General features: G+C 41.7%; 1 protein-coding gene and 1 non-coding gene across 2 annotated transcripts in view; one reads left to right on the forward strand and one right to left on the reverse strand.

The window, feature by feature from the left end:
- Positions 1–6,363: 6,363 nt before the first annotated feature.
- LOC114217245 (U11 spliceosomal RNA) lies at positions 6,364–6,497 on the reverse strand. Its single transcript, XR_003610944.1, has one exon. It is a non-coding gene; the product is annotated as a U11 spliceosomal RNA (small nuclear RNA).
- A 3,434-nt stretch (positions 6,498–9,931) lies between these two features.
- The window catches only part of TAF12 (TATA-box binding protein associated factor 12), a 35,253-nt gene continuing 22,259 nt past the window's right edge, over positions 9,932–22,925 (forward strand). Inside the window, exon 1 of the mRNA XM_028113976.2 lies at positions 9,932–10,030. The gene's annotated coding sequence lies outside the window, so the exon portion shown is untranslated. The remainder of the gene's footprint in view (positions 10,031–22,925) is intronic.

Raw genomic sequence — 22,925 nt, forward strand, 5'->3', positions numbered from 1 at the left:
CACATAGTAGGTGCTTAATAAATACCAGTGAATGTACTTGTATATTCACAAGTACTTCATGGATTATGAAAAGCTCTATAAATACATATTGAATGCCTACTAAAGTGCCAGATACTACACCAGACCCAAGAATGCAAGTGGTACAAACAATGAATCGTGGAACACTACATCAAAAACCAATGATGTGGGCGCCTGGGTGGCTCAGTCGTTAAGCTTCTGCTTTCGGCTCAGGTCATGATCCCAGGGTCCTGGAATCGAGCCCCGCATCGGGCTCCCTGCTCAGCGGGAAGCCTGCTTCTCCCTCTCCCACTCCCTCTGCTTGTGTTCCCCTCTCTCGCTATGTCTCTCTCTGTCAAATAAATAAATAAAATCTTAAAAAAATTATTAAAAAACCCAAATGATGTAATATATGGTGAATAACATAACAATAAAAAATTTTTAAAAAAAAGAATGCAAGTGGTATACAAGACCCAGACAGGTTCCATGCCCTCATATAGGTGATATTCTGGCTGGGTAATATAAATATCTAGCAACTAACTTTACATTAATTGTAAATGCATTAATAACAATTGTGGGGGCGCCTGGGTGGCTCAGTCGTTAAGCGTCTGCCTTCGGCTCAGGTCATGATCCCAGGGTCCTGGGATAGAGCTCTCATCAGGCTCCTTGCTCAGTGGAAAGCCTGCTTCTCCCTCTCCCACTCCCCTTGCTTGTGTTTCCTCTCTCACTGTCTCTCTCTCTATCAAAAAATAAATAAAAAATCTTAAGAAAAAAACAATTGTGATAATGTTCTGCTGAGAAGTACATGGTGCCATGAAAGAGTAACGGAGTGTGGGGGAGCTAACCTAGTAAGGGGTGGGGAATCAAGGAAGGCCTCGCTGAGGAAGTGACATTTGAGCTGAGACACAGAAGAAGGGAGGAGTTAGCCATGATGGGAAAGGGAGGGAGGGGGAGGACCTGTTGAGAAAGAGCATTTCCAGCTAGAAGAAAAAACTTTCTAGAGAGAGTAGTGGCTTGAGAGATACACAGAGAAGACCAGTATCACTGGAGCCCTGAGAACAAAGAGGGTGGTGAGTCATGGAAACTAACAGGATGTTAAACCAAACTAGTTAGGCGGCCACGCAAGGGTCTTTAATTGGGGGGGTGGGGGAGCATCATAATCAGCTGACAGAAACTCAACATGCAGGATATCCACTAAGGTCAATTTTCTAAATTAGAGAACTTATTCCATAAACTGATTACAGATTCTCAGGCTCCTAGCTGGGTATACTCTCCTTCCAGCCCTTGAATTTTTTTTAACACTCCTTTTCAAGTATAATTTACAAACCACAAGACTCATCCATTTTAAATGTACAATTCAAATGATATTTAGTAAATTTATAGAGGTGGACACCTCTGACCATAATGTAGTTTTAGGACATTTCCTTTTACCCCCAGAAAATCCCTCATGCCCATTTGTAGTCAATCCCTGCTCCCACCCCACAGACAGCCACTAATCTGCTTTCTGTCCCTCTATATTTGCCTTTTCTGGACATTTTGTATAAAAGGAATCATATAATATATGGTTTTCTGGGACTGGCTACTTTGTGGTCTGATTTTGTCGGCAGTTGTATTCCAGTCACTGTGTGTCTCCATTATTTCTCTAACCTTTTCATGTACTCTGTACTTTCATAGGAAATGGGAAAACATGGGGGTGCCAGGCTGGCTCAGTCAGAAGAGTGTAGGACTCTTGATCTCGGGGTCATGAGTTCGAGCCCCATGATGGGTATAGAGATTACTTAAATAAATAAAACCTAAAAAAGAAAAAGGAAATGAAATTTGGGTAAACAAAAGGAAAAAAAATTTTCACTTTCCCAATAAATCTTTCCTAACAGATTCTGCTATAGTTGACATTCTCCTGGACCATTCTGTGCAAAGCACCTGATTCCTGTCAGAAGACCTGAACTCAAAAAAAAAAAAAAAGAAAGAAAGAAAAAAAGAAGACCTGAGCTCACCTCTTGCCTTTGCTACTTTCTAGCTATGTGATCTGGGCCTCTTGGAGTTTCTGTTTTCTAATCTGTAAAATGAGCAAAATAATACTACCTACCTCATTGGTTTATGTTATGAGGAACCGGAGCTAATGCATACGAAGTCCTTAATATAGGGCCCGGCACTTGATAAGTGCTCCATAGCGGTGAACCATTATCATAAATGTTCTTATGCAACATTTTTTTTTAAAGATTTTATTTTTATTTATTTGAGAGAGAGAGCTTGCGAGCATGAACAGGGGGAGGGGCAGAGGGAGAAGGAGAAACAGACTTCCCGCTGAGCACGGAGCTCAGTGCAGGGCTTGATCCCAGGACCCCGAGGTCATGACCTGAGCGGAAGGCAGACAGTTAACGGACTGAGCTACCCAGGCGTCCCGCAACATTTTATTTTTAGTATTATTTTTTAAAGATTTTATTTATTCATTTGAGACACAGAGATACAGAGAGAGAGAGAGAGCATGAGCAGGGGGAGAGGCAGAGGGAAAGGGAGAAGCAGGCCTCCGGCTGAGCCAGAAGCCCGATGTGGGGCTTGATCCCAGGACTCTGGAATCATGACCTGAGCCAAAGGCAGATGCTTAACCATCTGAGCCACCCAGGCGCCCTATTATTATTGTTTTTTTATTTTTATTTTTTTTAAAGATTTTATTTATTTATTTGAGAGAGAGAGAGAGAATGAGAGATAGAGAGCATGAGAGGCAAGAAGTTCAGAGGGAGAAGCAGACTCCCTGCTCAGCAGGAAGCCCGATGTGGGACTCGATCCCGGGACTCCAGGATCATGACCTGAACCGAAGGCAGTCGATTAACCAACTGAGCCACCCAGGCGCCCCTATTATTGTTTTTTTTAAATCAAGCTCTGTGGGGGCGCCTGGGTGGCTCAGTCGTTAAGCGTCTGCCTTCAGCTCAGGTCATGGTCCCAGGGTCCTGGGATCGAGCCCCGCATCGGGCTCCCTGCTCCGCGGGAAGCCTGCTTCTCCCTCTCCCACTCCCCCTGCTTGTGTTCCCTCTCTCGCTGTGTCTCTCTCTGTCAAATAAATAAACAAAATCTTTAAAAATAAATAAATTAATTAATTAATTAATTAAGCTCTGTGCCCAACGTGGGGTTTGAATTCATTGCCCCGAGATGAAGGGACATAGGCTCTACCGACTAAGCCAGCCAGGTGCCCTTCTGTGCAACATTGTAATGAGTACATGGTATTCCATTTGTGGCTATCCCTGAACATGTAGGCCAAGGGCCAGTTAACTACAGCTCCCCAGCTGTTGCCTGGGAGTCTAAGAATGGTTTTCACATTTTTAAATGGCTGGCAGGATTAAAAAAAAAAAAAATCAGGGCGCCTGGGTGGCTCAGTCGGTTGGGCGACTGCCTTCAGCTCAGGTCATGATCCTGGAGTCCGGGGATGGAGTCCCGCATCGGGCTCCCTGCTCAGCAGGGAGTCTGCTTCTCCCTCTGACCCTCTTCCCTCTCATGCTCTCTATCTCTCATTCTCTCTCTCTCAAATAAATAAATAAATAAAATCTTAAAAAAAATCAAAATAATACTATTTCATGACATGTGAAAGTTATATGAAATTCAAATTTCAGTGTCTATAAGTCAAACTTTATTGGAACACTGCTACACTCTCTTGTTTATATATTGTCTGTTACTGCTTTGTAACAGCAGAGTTGAGTGGTTAGCAGAGACCCTGAGACCACAAAACCTAAAATACGCACCATCTGGCCTCTTTACAGAAAAAGTTGGCTGAGACATGGTGTGGGTAACTCTTCATTTCTTATGCTTTATAAAAAATACTGCGAGGAACATCCAAGGCCCGTGAGACCAGGCCTCAGTGGTCTCTTCAGGCTTTCCTGTGTGCTGCCACCTGGCTGGTTTCCTTCTGATCATTCTGGTCTTTCAGCTCTGGGGTTGCAGCCCATTGACTCCACCCTCAAGGCTTTGCCTCTACTTAAACAGCCCTTCCTCCTACAACTTTGGTGGTCTTCTATTTCTTCTTCAGGTTTCAGCTTCAAAGTCTTTGCTTTAGGAAAGCTTTCCCAGATCTCCCCGCCCCCCAGCCAAATTCAGCACAGTACTCAGTTTGCTATTCTCTCCCCTCACTAAGCCTTGTGAAGTCAAGGCACTGGGTCTATCACTACTATACTTGACCCTTGAACAATGCAGAGGTTTAGAGGTGCCAACCCTCACCCCTCCAGACACACACACACACTCCCCCTGCTGTAAAAAATACCATTATAGGGGCGCCTGGGTCGCTCAGTTGGTTGAGCATCAGACACCTGATTTCGGCTTAGGTCATGGTCTTGGGGTTGTGGGATAGAGCCCCACTTCAAGCCCCAGTCAGGCTCCAGGCTCAGCGCAGTCTGCTTATCCCTCTCCCTTCCCCTCTGCCCCTCATCCTGCTCTCACTCACATCCACTCCCTCTCTCTCTAAAATAAATAAGTCTCAGGCACCTGGGTGGCTCAGTTGGTTAAGCATCTGACTTCAGCTCAGGTCATGATCCCAGGGTCCTGGGATGGAGCCCTGTGACCGGCTCCCTGCTCAGCAGAGAGTCTGCTTCTGCTTTTTCCTCTCCCTCTGCTCCTCCCCTCATTTGTGCTCTCCATCTCTCTCAAATAAATAAAATCTTTAAAAAATAAAGAATAAAATAAGTCTTAAAAAAATCCAAGTATAACTCCTCACTGAGTATAGCTTTTGACTCCCCAGAAGCTACCTTCTGTTGACTAGAAGCCTGATAACATAAATAGCTGATTAACACATGTTTTTTGTATTATGTGTATTATATACTGCAGTCTTATAATAAAATTAAACTAGAAAAAAGAGGGCGCCTGGGTGGCTCAGTCGTTAAGCGTCTGCCTTCGGCTCAGGTCATGATCCCAGGGTCCTGGGATTGAGCTCGGATCAGGCTCCCTGCTCAGTGGGAAGCCTGCTTCTCCCTCTTCCGCTCCCTCTGCTTGTGTTCCCTCTCTCGCTGTGTTTCTGTCAAATAAATAAATAAAATATTTTTTAAAAATAAAAAATAAAAAAATAAACTAGAAAAAAGAAAATGGTATTAAGAAAATCATCAGGGAGGGGCGCCTGACTGGCTCAGTCAGTGGAGCATGCAACTCTTGATCTTGGTTCATAAGTTCAAGACCCACCTTGGGCATAGAGCTTACTTGAAAAAAAAATCATAAGGAAGAGAAAATACATTTCCAGTACCATGAGTGGACCTGTGCAGTTCAAACCCATGTTGTTCAAGGGTCAACTGTATATTGGAGCACTAGTATACATCTGTTGTTAGAATGAATGAACCCTTTGCTAAATCTCTCTTTTTTTAAGTTCTTTTTTTTTTTTTCAATAATCTCTATTCCCAAGGTGGGGGCTCCAACTCACCACCGGGAGATCTAGACCAGTCACATGCTCTTCTGACTGAGCCAGCCAGGAGCCCCTAAATCTCCTCTTAAACATAATTTTACATGAGGATACATTCTTGGGAGATGAATTTTTTTGAAGGTTTTAGATTATGTCTGTGCTGAATGGTTATCCAGAAAGGTTGCTGGTATCCATCAGTAAGAAAGTGCTAAACTGTAATTTAAATCTATTGCTTCTGGTTTTAAAGGACAAAGGCTATAGAAAGAACATTAACACAGCTTTAGAAAGGGATATATAGGGCGCCTGGGAGGCTCAGATGGTTGAGCGACTGCCTTCAGCTCAGGTCATGATCTCTCCAGGTCCTGGCTGGGATCAAGCCCCACGTGGTACTCCCTGCTCAGTAGGGAGTCGGCTTCTCCTCCCCTCACTCGTGCTCTCTCTCTCAAATGAATAAAATCTTAAAAAAAAAAGGGGATATATATGCCTGGTTAAAGTGGAAGAATTTTTACAAGATCAAAGTTATGCACGGTGATTCAATCATCCCTGGAAAAGGACACCTACGAGGAGTCCCGATATTCCCACTGGGTGCATAATTCAGAGTGCGCTTGCGTAAACATAAAACTTACTTTTCTTAAACCTGTGAAATGGAAAAATTAGTGCTCTTCGTACGTCAGCAATCATCTGTTCGGTTGTAAGAGCAATCTTCATAAACACACGATTGTGAAAAACCAGTTCGTACCCACCATTTTTTCGTTTTTCTTGTGTGTGTGATGGTTCTTGTAACTAATTGACTTACGTTAGTTTTTTCATCGAGATTTTCCACAGCTTTAAAGCTTTAACTAACCCCAAGTAAAACTACTACACCCAATTTACCAAGAGGACGCCTTGCCGGCATAACTACCCCCCCCCAGGAGTTCCTAATGGAAACCATGCACTTCTGAAAAATATAACATCTAGAAACTGAGAAAAAAAAAACTGTCCTTGTTATAACGAACAAGGGCGCCGGGACCAACGATCACCAGCTGCCCAGGTACCAAAAAATTATGCTTCCGAAATCTCTTGATGTCGATTCCGCACGAAGAGCAATGGAGCTGCCCTACGTGTGCCACTCACGACAGAAGCCCTTTTTGCCTGTGCCTGCACAAAACCAGGGAGGCAGGGCTGGCGAATCCCTCTTTCGGTAAAGGTGAAAATAAAATGTAAACAATTTCTTATTCCTTACTCCTCAAGTTGAAGGGGGAACTTCAAGACATGCTGAGCCGTAGAGCAATATTCACAAGAAAACTTTTATAATTTGTCCTTTCGATTTTTATATAGAAGTAAGGGCAAGGACGTAAATTGATATGCAAATATGCGCGGTGCTTGCTGGGAAGGAACCGGCGGCCGTAGAGGGAGTGGCAAGGAAAACTGGTTGTGGGAGCGAGCTGGGAAGCTGTCGCTGGCTGCAGTGGGCGCACCTTTTGTACGTTACGCGGGATACCCGCTTCTCGGCGGCTGTTGGTACCTATCTGGGGAAGACACGAATCCCACCCTATTCAAGTGGAAAATGCACAAACTTGTGCCACCCGTGGCCATCCAACCTGAAGCGGCCCCACCATGGGAAAACTGGAGGCACAGGGAAAGACTGGGACCAACCTAATCTGCTAATGATTAGCAGAACGTAGTGTGTTCATAAAGTGGAATGAATGCTATCTACTGTGCTGCCAAAGAGTGAATTAAACACCAAAAAGCACTGAGTGATAAGAGTTGCCGAATAAGGTACAGCATGATGACCATTAACGTGAGGGGAAAAAAGCAATACTAAATTTGGATTGGTTAAAGTAGATCTTTATCAATAGATATAAAAAAAATTGAGTGAAGGTGTTGAATAGGGTACCACATATCGTTAATGTAATAAAGAACATACACGTGTGCACATAAAACCCAGTGCTATATATTTTCTAATGCCACATACTTATTAACTTTTTTAAAAAAGATTTGCAAAAACACACATCACTGATTACCTCTGGGAAGGAGGGCAGGATGGGGACCATGACACACAAGAAATCAGACTTACCTTTAATATCGTAATTATCTTAAAAAGCATAATGAGTTATTTTATTATTGTGTAATTTCATTACTTGCATAATTGAAAATATTTTTTAACTTGTCCTTGCTTTCTATACTTTCTCTATTTCATTATTTTTTTTAAGACTTTAAGTAATCTCTACACCTAATGTGCAGCTGGAACTCACAACCCCGAGATCAAAAGTCACATGCTCCTGACTAAGCCAATCAGGCTCCCCCCATATTTCATTTTTTAAAGTCAGGTTTGTTGATAAATAATTTACATATAGTAAGTTCACCTTTTTTACCATATGGTTTAACAAACTCATATAGACATGTGTCTGCTACCACAATCAAATATCACACATTTATATCACCCCCAAAAGTTCCTTGGTCTCCTTTTCTAGTCAACCCTTACCCCTAGTCCCAATCCTGGTATTCAGTGTTCTCCGGCCCTGTAGTTTTACCTTTTCCAGAATGGCATAAAAATGGAATCACTCACATATACTTCATTTTTAATATAAAAACAACATGTGCTAATTCTAAAAAAAATTGAAACAGTACAGAAACATGAGAATGTTTTCCCCAAACTACTATTAACAGTTTAGTGTTCCTCTTGCCAGACTGTTTTCTATGTATATATACATAGACTTTTTTTAAACGAAAAATATAGACTCAGGCATTTCACTTTCCTTGATGTATTTTAACAATACATAGAGGTACCTGACCTCTACAAAGGAGAACCTGCAGAAGGGAGTCATTCATAAACAGCTCTTATACTATAATAGGATGCAGACTTGTAGTATAAACCGGTGGAAAGCCTAGATGTGGGTTCTGTCAGTTGTTTGTTGGGGGCTCTTCCTATAATCCACCAGTCATCTCTTCAAAACAAATTGTTATTTCACTCCTCTATTCAACACTCCAATGACTTCCCATTGCACAATAAATAAACCCCATGTCCTAGCCATAGCCTACAAGGTCCAGCCTGAGCTGAACCCTGCCTGCCTCTCCAAACTCTTTACCGGTCACTCTATCACCTATTAAGCTCCAGCCACCTTGGCCATCGTGGCCATCTTGGTCCTTGAATAAGCTTTCCTAGCTCAGGGCCCTCCATCACCCAGCTAGACAAACTGGTATTTCTGTATTTATTTTATTCTGGCATTTTCTCTTCTTACACTTTTGTGTACTTTCTGATGGTCTGTTTTTCAACTCCAGATTGTAAAGTTAAGGACAAGGATATTTACTGTCTGTGGTTATCTACTGGTACATACCCAGGCACCTAGCAAAAGGCTTGGCACACAACCAGCACTCTATTTGTTGAATGAAGAATGTATATTTAAACTGGTCTTTAAGAAGATGGGGGGCGGGGGAAGGTGTTCCAGATTCTTAGGAGAATGAAGAGAGCGGTATCAGGGAAATTAGGCTAAGGAAGACTGCTTGAAGCCTAATGGTGGAAGGGGCCTTGAATCTAAGAATTCAGATATGGTGGCAGTGTAGATGGTAATTGTGAGATTGGCAGGATGAGGATTGTAAGATGTAAAGACAAGGAGGGCACTGGGGGACTTGCTGGCTCCGTCAAAGAGCATGCTACTCTTGATCTCAGGGCTGGGTTTGAGCCCCCTGTCGCATGTAGAGATTACGAAGAAAAAAATTAACTAAAAAAAAAAAGACAGGAAGGTCAGGTTACTGCACCAATACAGTTGGGAGACACCTCTTCCTGATTCCTGTGGGCAGTTACCAGGGCTCACGTTGGGCTGTCACAACCCTTTGTATATTCCTGCCACATTGACTAGGACTGGGTCTTAGATGCCTATCACCTGGCACAGAGTAAAAAATAAAGTTATCCCAAAGCGTTTGATGGAAAAACCAAAACCATCAGTTTAATGGTTACTACAGGACAGTATTGGGCTTTACAGTGAGACTTCTGAGTTCAAGTTGAGACTGCACTTATTAGCTAGCACCTTACTTCATCTCTCACGGGTTTTCTTTAAAAGATTAAATGATATATCGGAGTTAAGGGGCTTAGCAAAATTCCTGGATGACAGTAAACGTTCAATTGATATTATTAGTTGCCAATTCACAGGTACAAACGGTCTCTCGTCTCCAGGTTCTTGTGTTGCCAACTCCCTTGTTAGAGTTCAACAGAATTACCTACTGGGTGCTGCGGTCCCAGGTGGGTTTCTTCCTCCCAATAACAAGATAAAAGGCACCAACTAAAAATGGCGACTTCTAAACCATCCGAGGGCGTCAATTACCGGTAGTGCTAGCGATATATACGACAGGCGGAGACGGAAAGAAACAGCAAGGGCAGGGTTCGTAACACCTAGGTAGAAGGCGAAGGGCTCGCCCACGCTGCCAGTCAACCACAAGCAAGAAAAAGCACAACGGCCGGAGCGGGGCAACAGCCTAGGACCCCGACCACGTGTCAGAGAACAGTCTGCGCCTGCGCAAGCCAGGCGCGCGCCCGCCGGCCGGAAGAGCCGCGCGTTTCCGGGTTGGAGGCGGGGAGCGGTGCCGGAAGTACTCGGGGAGGGCCGAGCAGTCGGACCGGCTGCTGAGACGAACGCTTCACTGGGGCAGTCTCCGCATATCATGGGGAGATAGACGCTGCTGCCTGTGAGTGTTGGGCCCTGGCAGTTGAGGAAGAAGAGCGGGAGGAGGGAGTCAGGACCCAGACCCACAGTGGGTCAGTGTTTGAAGAACTAGGTTGTGGAGGAGACCGGGTTGTGCGAGGAATCAGGCTGTTGGGACGGGACTGAGGGGATCCGGGCTCGGAGAAGACGCAGCTGTGAGGACCCGGGCTGTAGACGGGACTTAGGGAACAGGGACGGATGTGAGTTCTCCGGCACCTGAGGGAAAGCGGTGTGAGAGGGACAGGATTGTGAAGACCCATGCTCCTAAGAGGAGAGGGTCGGAAGGGAAAGGGGCGTGAAGACACGGGCTTCGGAAAGGTAAAAGCGGAGCTGTGAGGACTTGGGCTCCTAAGAGACAGAAGCGGGACAGTGAAGATCCAGGCTCCTAAGGAGTCAGAAACAGGGCAGCGAAGACTTAGGTTCCTGAGGGGCAGGAGCACTCAGAGAACACTTGGGTTCGGAAGGAACAGCAGCGGGCAATGAAGACGGGCTTCTGTGGGGACGGGATCTGGGCTTGGAGACTCTGAAGTACCTGAGGGAACAGGGCTGTGAAGACCCGAGCTCCCCAAAGCGGAGAGTATAAGGGGCCATGGCTGCGAGATCAGACTCCAAGGGAAAGGGAGAGAGTTTGGAAAAGATCTAGTGATCTATTTTTTCCTCATATACTCTGAATCCAGAGTGGTAAAGGATGTATTCAGGGGAAGAAGACCCTTCCTTCTCGCTACCTGCTTGGCTTTTGGCAGGCTTTTCTTGTGCCAGATACTTTCTCTAGGAAAGCCCCATGCAAGCATCTTCGTTTTCTGCTTCATTCTTACGAAGCTCTGATGTGAAGTCGAAGCCGTTTGAACTCAGTTATATACTTGATAAGTGCTTTAAATACCGTTCCACTCGACCCTGATTGAGCACAGATCTCTGCATCTCAAATCAAAGAATGTTAGAGATAGGAGAGGACAGGATGGCCCAGAAAGATAATCTTTTTTAAACTCCTGTTTTATATGTAAAGAGGCTAGGGTCCAAAGAAGGTATAGGATCACAGTGAGGTAATGATTGATTAGATCGTAATTTTGATATAGTACCCTACTGTGCCTAGCAAATAGGAAATACTTGGCTAATATCCTTGAAAACATGCTTCTAGAATCTTTGCTTTAACTTCTAATGCAAGAGGGAAATTTTTTACAAATTTAGTACTTTATTTTGAGGCTTGTTACTGTACTGACATCAATACAGCGAATGTCACTTAACCAGTTAGGGAACCTTTAAACGAAGCCTCCTCCCCCCAAAAAATATAGTAAGCAGTTTAGAAAGTTGCAGATAAGTAAGTTGTATCTTGTATTTTTAGTATAGGCATTTACTGGAGATGGGTGCTTTTATTTTATTTTTTACTTATTTTATTTTTTAAAGATTTTTTATTTGAGAGAGAGAGTGAGCACAAGCAGGGGGAGGGGCAGAGGGAGCAGGAGAAGCAGGCTCCCCGCTAAGCGGGGAGTCCAGCCCTGACTCCGACCCTGACTCCACCCTGACTCCGACTTCTACTCCATCCCAGGACCCTGGGATCATGACCTGAGCTGAAGGCAGACGCTTTAACCCACTGAGCCACCCAGGCGCCCCAGATGACTGCTTTTAGATAAGAATGTCAAGGATACTTGGACGAGTTACTTCCCTTCAATAATGTCTTTTACTGAAACCTACTCAGACTAATCAGGCACCATCATAAGGACTTTTTTTTTTTAAAGATTTTATTTATTTATTCATGAGAGACAGAGGGGGGGAAGAGAGAGAGAGAGAGAGAGAAGCAGAGGGAGAAGCAGGCTCCCAAGGAGCAGGGAGCCCGATGCGGGACTCGATCCCAGGACCTCGGGATCATGACCTGAGCCGAAGGCAGATGCTTAACCATCTGAGCCACCCAGGCGCCCATAAGGACTTTTAAATATTTAATTATCACTTACAGCCCCACAAGTTAGATTTTGTTAGTCCCAATTGGTTCAGAGAGGTTAAGTACCTTGCCAGAAAATGTGGTACTAAACCCATGTTATGTGTTTGACTAACTTTTTTCTACTTTTCTAAGTAAATTCCTCTCCATATATCAGTTTGCCCATCAACAAAATAGAAATAACGCTTATATAAAACATATCATTGAATGAAAGCACCCGGGGCACCTGCGTGGCTCAGTTGTTTAAGGCGACTGCCTTCCGGCTCAGGTCATGATCCTAGGGTCCTGGGATCGAGCCCCGTATCGGGCTCCCTGCTTGGCTGGAAGCCTGCTTCTCCCTCTCCCACTCCCCCTGCTTGTGTTCCCTCTCATGCTTTCTCTCTCTCTCTCTCTCTCTGTCAAATAAATAAATAAAATCTTTAAAAAAAGAAAAAAAAGAATGAAAGCACCCCCCTCCTCCTTAAAACTTCTCTTTATGTCAAGTACTATAACTTGTTAGGGTTCTTATATAGTGTAGTATTTGAGGAGATCTAAATTTCTGTGTTTTTAAATAAGAATAGATATTTAAGATAGGAAAATAGGACCTGAATAGAACTTTTCCTCACAATGGACTAAGATATATTTAATTTGAAATTTAGGAGGCCAAGAAAGACCAACTTGAAGAACAAGGAGCTAAATTGGATTAACTTTACAATTAATCGTAACATGAACTAGATGATCAGGGAAATTGGGCTAACTAGTTGAAACTACTATTTTTTCCCAAAGGGTTAGCTTATACTATTTGCAAGTGCCTCTACTGTTTGCAGGTGATCAAAACTTACACCAAATTGTGAAATAAAGCATGCCCATGCCACCATTTCAAAGTACTTGATGGTTTAATTAATGATAACTTATTCCTGAATTAACATCCTCATCTACATTTGCAAAAGGTACTTATTTCACTCATTTGTGGTTCTAGCACTGAGTTATTATAATAGTATTTGAAAGTACCTGATCGGAAAATCATTTTGTTAGAGCAGATATGAACATAGAACATATTACTTTTGATCTGCACTCTTCATGGAAAGTCCCAGAATACTTTGGAGACAATATACCAGCAGTGTTTAGAGTCTGTACTGTGGAACAGGTGTGCTGGATGCAGAAGACAAACTGAAATCAGTACATATGGACCTAATCTAAAATCTTACACTAATTCTTAGAGTTGGAAGGGACTTTAAAATCTGTCTGATCCTATGCTTAATTATAGATGTAGAAACTGGTCAAAGGGAGCTCACATAATTCAGTGGCAGAAGTGGGAGGATACCCAACCCTCCTGACTTGGGTCTTCCTTGTGCCATAGTACCCCTCATCAGCCTCCTGTTGACCATTTACCGATACCATTTTTTTTCAGTCACTATTGTTTTTTTTAATGTCTGAAGTCATACAAATGGTTATAGGATTGCACCAACACATACTACAATGGGGAAACCTTTTAGTTTTATACACTGATTTTTATAACTAAGATTTAGAAGAGGAGAGCATATATATTATATAATATTAGCAAACACATTTATTTGTACTTTCCATGTGCCAGGCACTCTTCTAAGTGCTTTAGATATATAAACTCAATGTATTGTGACAACAATCCCATGAGATACACTTTATGATTAACTCAATTTTTCAGATGAGGAAATTGAGGCATAAAGAGATTAGATAACTTGCTCAGGGACATAAAGCTAATTAATAAGTGGCAGAGTTGGTACTTGAACCCAGACACTGCCCCCAGTGTCCATGCCCTCAACCACTGTAGTATATTGCCTTTCTGTTAAGTCAAAACCACCTAAATAGGACTAAACTAGTCAAAAAAACTAGTGGGGAAAAAAATCCCATGTTTCTGTTCTCAAGTCTTACAGAATGCAATTAATTGATTCTGTTTTTTTAGGCTGGGAAATATGAGTTGATTAAGATACATCTAGAAGCCAGTGAGGAGAGAAACAGGTAGAAAACCCAGTCAGTAAGTTAAGTCATGCACCATAGTGATAGGGCTTTTATGCCATCAGCCTGGCAGTCTTTTTCATTCCAGTAGTTTGTTTAAATAATTCCTAAACATTTCAGAAGTGAAAGGGTTTTAAAGACAATCTGGTCTTCTACTCCCCTATTCTCTCCACCTAAAAAAAATCTTGTGGGGGTGGATATCTGTGGGGCACTTGGCTTGCTCAGTCAGAAGAGCATGTGACTCTTGATTTCGGGTTTTTAAGTTCAAGCCCCAACATTGGGTGTAGAAGTATATTTAGAAATAAAATCTTAAAAAAAAAATCTGTTAATGGAACAGATGTCTAGAAAAGGCCATAGTCTTATAATTACTACAAGGTATCCCCCCATCTCCTACCCTCTGAAAAATCAGATCCTCTTAATACAGTAATAGGGTTGCAACTGGATTTCTGTTTGAGGTACAAGCTGTTAAAAGGAAAAGCAGTTGGGGCTTGTTATCCTCAGCCTGTCAGCCAGAGTTTAAATGTAGCTGGTAAGCGGGAGGGAGGATAGGCTTGGCATTTAACTGAACTCCCAGCCACACAATCTTGTTTTGATAAAATTACTAAATAACTTTTACCGTAGATCACTAGGGCATGGACTTTCCGGAATTATTTTGTAAATCCCATAGCGTGTGATTTCCACATAGTAGGTGCTAATAAGGGTTTACTATTATAAGTGTTCTCCCAAACTGTCCCAGGGTTAATGCCTGTTTTTACACAGCAGTACTTCCTATTTCTTGGCATTCCAAGTAACTGAGAATTAGAAACTTGAGTAGCCCAAAGGCAACCATGGTATATTATGTAATGGAATTCAGGTTATTTACAGTCACTTCATTCCATTGTGTTTGGTCAGCATCATCCACAGTTGGACTTGATGAAAGTTGTCAGTAAACAGGTAATTTGGATGTGGAGGCATTGACCATTTCAGAATGGTTGTGATGTTTTGTTTTTAAATTTACATACCAAAAAATCCACCCTTTGGGGAGTACAGTTCTATGAGTTGTGACAAATGCATACTGTCATGTAAGCACCATCACACTGCTACCTAACAGTCCTACCACCCCCAGAATTTTCTTCATGCTGCTCCTTTGTAGTCCAACCCTAGCCCACTCCAAGCCACTGGCAACCACTGATCTATTTTCTCCATCCATATAGCTTTGCCTTTTCCAGAGTGTCATATAAATGGAATCATACAGTAAGTAGCCTTTGAGTCTTGCCTCTTTCACTTAGCATACGCATTCGAGATTATCCACGTTGTCGCATGGATCAGTAGTTCTTCCTTCCTATTGCTGAGTAGTATTCCATTGTATGAATATATATTCATGGTTTATCCATTCACCAGTTGAAGGAAATCTGGGTTGTTTCCAGTTTTTGGCAGTTATTAATAATGTTGCTATATACATTCACGTACCAATTTTTGTGTGAATTTAAGTTTTCATTTCTTTAGGGTAAATACCGAGGAGTGGGATTGCCAGGTTATATGATAAGTATATATTTAATGTTATAAGAAACTGCCAAACTGGGGCACCTGGCTGGCTCAGTTAAATGTCTGCCTTCAACTCAGGTCATGATCCCGGGATCCTGGGATTGAGTCCCGAGTTAGGCTCCTGCTCAGCAGGGAGTCCACTTCTCCCTCTGCCCCTCTACCCGACTTGTGCTCTCTCTATCACTCTCTCTCTCAAGTAAATAAGTAAGATCTTTAAAAAAAAAAAAACAAAACAAAAACCTGCCAAACTGTTTTCCAAAGAGATTGCACCGTTTTATACATTCACACAGAAATGTATGATGGGGGCGCCTGGGTGGCTCAGTTGGTTAAGCGACTGCCTTTGGCTCAGGTCATGATCCTGGAGTCCCGGGATCGAGTCCCACATCGGGCTCCCTGCTCAGCGGGGAGTCTGCTTCTCCCTCTGACCCTCTTCCCTCTTGTGCTCTCTATCTTTCATTCTCTCTCTCTAATAAATAAATAAAATCTTTAAAAAAAAAAAAAGAAATGTATGATGGTTTCAGTTGTTCAACATCCTCTCCAGCACTTGTATTTTCTTAAAAATTTTTAATTGTTCTAATAGTATTTAGTATTCATTTCCCTAATTGCATTTCCCAGATGACTAATGATATTGAGTATCTTTTCATGTGTTTATTTGCCATCTGTATATCTTAGGTGAAGGATCTGTTCAGATTTTTTGCCCATTTTTTTAATTGGTCTGTTTGTTTTCTTATTGTTGAATTTTGAGAGTTCTTTATATATCCTGGATACAAGTTGTTTGTCAGATATGTGATTTGTAAATATTTTCTCTTAGTCTATGACTTGTCTTTATTTTCTTTTGTGGAGCAGGAGTTTATATTTTGATTAAGTCCACTTTATCAGTTTCTTTTGTGGATTGTGCTTTTTGGTGTTGTATCTAGGATTCCTGCCCTGACCCAAAGTTACGAAGATTTTTTTCCCTATGCTTTCTTGTAAAAGTTTTATAGTTTTACATTTTTAATTTTACATCTGTGATCAGTTTTGAGTTTGTTTTTTTATAAGGTGTGAGATATAGATCAAGGTTCATTTTTGTTGCTACTGCTATATATATATATATTTAAGATTTATTATTTTAGGGAGAGAGAGAGTCTGTGCCCATGTATGCGATGCGGGGGAGAGGCAGAGGGAGAGGGAGAGAAAGAATCTCAAACAGACTCCATACTGACTGCGGAGCCCAATGTGAGGCATGATCCCTTGACCCTGAGATCATGACCTGAGCTGAAATCAACAGTCTATCACTTAAGTGACTGAGCCATCCAGGTGCCCCTATTTTTTGTTATATTTAAAAACAGTTCTCAGAATTACCTATTTTTTCAGAAGAAACAAACCAAACAGTACTTTTTTTCATAGATAACATGCACATGGGACAGAATTTGGGTATACAATGAAAAGCAAATCTTCTTCCACCTTGGTCCCATAGGCCACCCAGATACCACCATTCCCCTCCCCACTGAGATAACTGCTGTTATCAGTTTGTTATGTATCTTTCCAGGAATAATTTATGCATTTATAATTATATGTCTTTTAATAAATGATAACAAATTATGCTCACTCTTCTGTACCTTGCATTTTCAATGAACAGTGTATTTTAGAGGTCATTTCATAAGCGTCTTTGTTTCATTTTTTGTTTTTTTTTTAAGGATTCTACCTATCCCTTTGAGAGAGAGAGTGAGCCAGAGAGAGAGAGCGAGCATGAGCAGGGGGAGGGAAAGGGAGAAGCAGACTCCCCTGCTGAGCATGGGGTTTGATCCCAGGACCCTAGGATCATGACCTGAGCCAAGGCAGGTGCTTAACTGAATTGAGCCACCCAGGCGTCCCTCTTCCTTGTTTTTTATTTATTTATTATTATTTTTAAAGATTTTATTAATTTATTTGACAGAGAGACAGTGAGAGAGGGAACACAAGCAGTGGGAGTGGGAGAGGGAGAAGCAGGCTTCCTGCTGAGCAGGGAGCCGGATGCGGGGCTTGATCCCAGGAGCCTGGGATCATGACCTGAGCCGAAGGCAGACCCTTAACGACTGACCACCCAGGTGCCTCTCTTCCTTGTTTTTTAAAAACAGCTTTATTGAGATGCTATTCACATATCATACAATTCACCATTATCAGATGTACAGTTCAATGACTTTTTTGTACATTCACGGTTGTGCAACCATCACCATAATCTAATCTCAGATTATTTTTATCCCCCCTAAAATAAATCCTCTACCATTAGCAGTCAATCTCTGTCCCTTTCCCCCACTCCTCAGCCCTGGCAACCACTAATCTACTTTCTGTCTCTATAGATTTGTCTATTCTGGACATTTCATATAAGTGGAACCATACATGTCTTTTCAACTAGATTCATTTATTGTTTTTTAAATTTTTTTAAAGATTTTATTTATTTATTTATTTGAGAGAGTGAGAATGGAGAGAGAGCACATGAGAGGGGGGAGTGTCAGAGGGAGAAGCAGACTCCCCGCCGAGAAGGGAGCCCGACATGGGACTCGATCCGGGACTCCAGGATCATGACCTGAGCCGAACGCAGTCGCTCAACCAACTGAGCCACCCAGGCACCCCTTTTAAATTTTTTTTTTAAGATTTTATTTATATGACAGAGACACAGCAAGAGAGGGAACACAAGCAGGGGGAGCGGGAGAGGGAGAAGCAGGCTTCCTGTAGAGCAGGGAGCCCGATGCGGGGCTCGATCCCAGGACCCTGGGACCATGACCTGAGCCGAAGGCAGATGCTTAACAACTGAGCCACCCAGGCGCCCCCTGTTTTTTAAATTTTAAAAAAAGTTTTATTTAAGTAATCTGTACACCCAGCATGGGGCTTGAACTCACAACCTCGAGATCAAGAGTTACATGCTCTTCCAACTGAGCTAGCCAGGCACCCCTGGATTCTTTCATTCAGCTTAATATTTTCTCTTTTTTTAAATTTATTTTATTTTTTTAAAAAGCCTTTATTTATGTATTTGACAGAGAGAGAGCACAAGCAGGGGGAGTGGCAGACAGAGGGAGAAGCAGGCTCCCTGCAGAGCAGGGGGAGCCCGATGCGGGACTTGATCCCAGGACCCCAGGATCATGACCTGAGCTGAAGGCAGTCACTTAACCCACTGAGCCACCCAGGCACCCCAGCTTAATATTTTCATGAGTCTTACTCTTTTTCAATGTATTTCATTTTGTGGTTATACCTTAATTTATTTAACTATATCACTTTTGTTGGACATTTAGGTTGATATTCCTCGTATTTATAGTTTTCTATTTACATAGATATCCAACTATAATATAAATCGCTAAAGATAGAACTATGGGATCAAAACAATATATGCTTTTCTTTTTTTTAGAGAGAGAACGCATGCGTGAATGGGGGGGCAGAGGAGGAATGAGAGAGAATCTTAAGCAGGCTCTATGCGACGCAGGGCTTGATCTCAAGACCCTGAGATCATGACTTGAGCCAAAATCAAGAGTTGGATGCTCGACCAACTGAGCCACCCAGGTGCCCCAATACATGCTTTTTTAATTTTGGTAGATCGTGCCAAGTAGCCCTTTGTAGAAACCTAACTAATTTATATCCTCCACCCCCTTCCAACTCCAACAATGTGTGAAATGACTATTTCTCTATAAAACTTTCAAACAGTATGTATAGAACTTTTCATCATTGCCAAAGGAGGAATAAATAGTTTTAATTTGCATTTTTATTATCAGTGAGAATAAGAATCATTTCATTAGTTTTTTTTAAGGATCATTTCATTACTTTAAGAGCTATTTGAATTTCTTGTACTGTCGTTTTTGTTGATTTTGCAATTTTTCTTTTAGGTGGTTGGGTGCCTATTGATGTATAGGTATTTTTTATATGTAAAAGAAATTAGTCCTTTGTCTTTGATACATATTGCATATATTTTTGCTAGTTTGTCTTTTGTCCTTTAATTATTATGTTTGTTGCCATGCAGACATTTTTATTTTTATTTAAAAATTTATTTATTTTTCACACATCTTTATTTGTATGTAATTGAACATGTCAGTCTTTTATGACTCCTGAGCTTTGGGTCATCTTTAGAAGGACTTTTCTTTCTTAAGATTTATTTATTTATCTTAGAGAATAAGACCAAGTGAGCATGAGTTGGGGGGAGAGGGGCAGAGGGAGAGGGAGAAAGAGAAACCTAAGCAGACTCCACTTGGAACCTGATACGAGACTTGATCCCACAACCTCAAGCTCTCGACCTGAGCCAAAATCAAGTCAGATGATTAACTGACAGCCACCCGGGTACCCCAGAACTGCTTTTCACTTACTGCTGAGAATAATTTTTTTTCAATTTTTAAATAATTGAGATAATTGTAGATTTATGTGTAGTTATGAGAAATAATGCAGAGAGATCTCTTGTATACTTTGCTCAATTTTCCCCAGTGGTACATTTTGCAAAATTGCTGTCTATTATGACAATCAGGATATTGACATTGATAAAATCTACCAGTCTTATTCAGATTTACTAGTTTTACTTGTATCTGTTTACTTGTGTTCAGTTGTGGGTATATGTGGATTAAGTCCTATACAACTTAGTCACTTTTATAGGTTCTTTTATCCATCATCACAGTCAAGACACTGAATGATTCTGTCACAAAGGTCCCTCATTTTGCCCTTTTATAACCACATCTGCTTCCCTGCCACCCAGTCCCTGACAATCTCACTAATCTGTCCTCTATTCCTAAAATTTTATCATTTCAAAGATGTTATATAAATGTACTCCTTATTTATTTTTTAAGATTTTATTTATTTGACAGAGAGACAGAGAGAGGGAACACAAGCAGGGGGAGTGGGAGGGAGAAACAGGCTTCCCGCTGAGCAGGGAGCCCGATGCTGTAGTTGATCCCAGGACCCTGAGATCATGCCCTGAGCCGAAGGCAGATGCTTAACAACTGAGCCACGCAGGCACCCTAAATGTACTCTTAAAAAAAAAAGATTTTATTTATTAGAGAGAGAGCATAAGGGGAGGAGAGGCGATGCAGTGCTTGATCCCGGGATCCTGAGATCATGACCTGAGCTGAAGGCAGATGCTTAACTGACAGCCACCTAGGCGCCCAAATGTACTCTTTTTGTATTGTCTTTTTTTTTTTTAAGGTGCCAAGATTATAAGAAGGAATAAAATCAGATTTATTGTCCTACAGGAGCTTAAAAACTCAAGTAGCAACTAACAACAGTGGTGAGACATAGAACATAAAAGTTCCAGGTGGTGGGATGCCTGGGTGGCTCAGTCGGTTAAGCAGCTACCTTTGGCCTGGGTCATGCTCCCAGGGTCCTGGGATCGAGTCCCACATCGGGCTTCTTGCTCAGCAGGGAGCCTGCTTCTCCCTCTCTCTCCCTCTGCTTGTGCTCTCTCTGTCAAATAAATAAAATCTTTAAAAAAAAAAAAGTTCCAGGCGTGGCTGTGGAATTCAAAAATGTATGTATGATATGAATGATAAAGATTATGAAAAATTGGAGATTAGCATCCCCTTATTAAATGGGATTGCTGTTACTTAGCTCTAGCTGATTTTTGCCTTTCAAGAATGTGTGGCATTCTGGTTTCAAGAGATACCAGAATTCTGAATTTTTTTTTTTTACTTTTTATTTTTTAAAAAATTTTCTTTTATTATGTTAATCACCATACATTACATCATTAGTTTTTGATGTAGTGTCCCATGATTCATTGTTTTGTATTGTCTTTTGTTCAGCATAATTCTCTGGAGGTTCGTCCAAGTTGTGTGTATCAAGTTTTTTCCTTTTTATTGATAAGTAATTTTCTGTGGTATGGATGTTTAACCATTCACTTCTTGAGAGACATCTGAACTGATTACAGTTGAGTATTACAAATAAAGCTACTATGAATATTCATGTGCAGGTTTTGGTGTGAACTTAAGTTTTCATTTTTCTAGGATAAATGCCTAGGCCTTGGTTGGGTCATGTTGCATGTTGAGATTTCTTTTTTCATAGTCAATTTTATTTAGGTATAATTTGCATACAATAAAATATATACATTATAAGTAGATAGTTTGATCAGCTTTGATAAATGTATGCAGCTGGGTAAGCATCACCCCACTCAAGATACAGAGTGTTTACATCCACCATACAAACTTCCCCCATCCACCACACAAACTCCCCCATGCCCCAAACTTCTCTGCCTCATCTATTGCTAGAGATTAGTTTTTAGATCATTAGAGATTAGGATTTCATATAAACAGAATCATACAGTGTGTATTTTTTTGAGACTGGCTTTTCTCTTTTTTTATTTAAATATTTTAAGTTATCCCTATTGTTTATGTATTAGTGATTTGTTCTTTTTTTCCTTTTTTTTTTTTTTAAGTAGGCTCCACACCCAACATGGGGCTTGAACTCACGACCCTGAGATTAAAATTGCATGCTCTTTGGGACACCTCGGTGGCTCAGTCAGTTAAGCATCTGACTCTTGATTTTGGCTCAGGTCATGATCTTGGGGTGGTGGGATCGGGCCCTGTGCCCGGCTCCACGCTCAGTGCAGTCTGCTTGTCCCTCTCCCTCTGTGCCTCCCCCTTCCGCATTTGCTCTCCCTCACTCTCTCCCTCTCTCTCTCTCTCTAAAAAAAAAAAATCTTAAAAAAAAGAGTTGCATGCTGTACCGTTGCATGCTCTGCTGACTGAGCCAGCCAGGCGCCCCTCCCTTTTTCTTTTTTTAATAAGCTATTTCTTAGAACAGTTTTAGGTTTACAGAAAAATGGGGAAGATAATACAGTTACCATACACCCTGTAGCAAGTTTCTCCATAGTAGCATCTTACATTAGTATGGCACGTTTGTTCCAACTAATGAACCAGTATTGATACAGTATTATTATTTTTAAAGATTTTATTTATTTATTTGACAGAGAGAGCACAAGCAGGGGGAGCGGCAGGCAGAGGGAGAGGGAGAAGCAGGCTCCCTATGGAGCAGGGAGCCTGATGCAGGGAGCCTGATACGGGGCTTGATCCCAGGACCCTGGGATCATGACCTGAGCTGAAGGCAGACGCTTAACCGACTGAGCCACCCAGGTGCCCCTTGATACAATATTATTAACTGAAGTCCATAATTTATTCAGATCATAGTTTTTCCATTTTGTCTTCATGTCTTTTTAGGTTTCTCTGTGGCACTACATGATAGATTTTTTAAGAACCTGTAAACGGTTTTACAGAGTGGCTATTCTGTTTCCATTCCCACTGGCAGTCTACCAGTGATCCAGTTTCTCTGCATCCTCGTCAACATTTGGTTCTATCACTATTTTTTATTTTAGTCAGGTGTGTGGTTTTATCTCATTGCAGGTTTAATTTGCCTTTCCTTAATGAGTAATGATGTTGAACGTCTTTTCATGTGCTTCATTTGCCGTCTGTATATCCTCTTTGGTGAAATGTCTGGTTGCGTCTTCTCTCCATTTTGTGACTGAATTACTTAA

Source organism: Eumetopias jubatus, unplaced genomic scaffold, assembly GCF_037043125.1.
Source record: "Eumetopias jubatus isolate StellerSeaLion01/CBP00866 unplaced genomic scaffold, mEumJub1_p1.0 scaffold_4, whole genome shotgun sequence".
NCBI classification, from domain to species: Eukaryota; Metazoa; Chordata; class Mammalia; order Carnivora; family Otariidae; genus Eumetopias; species Eumetopias jubatus.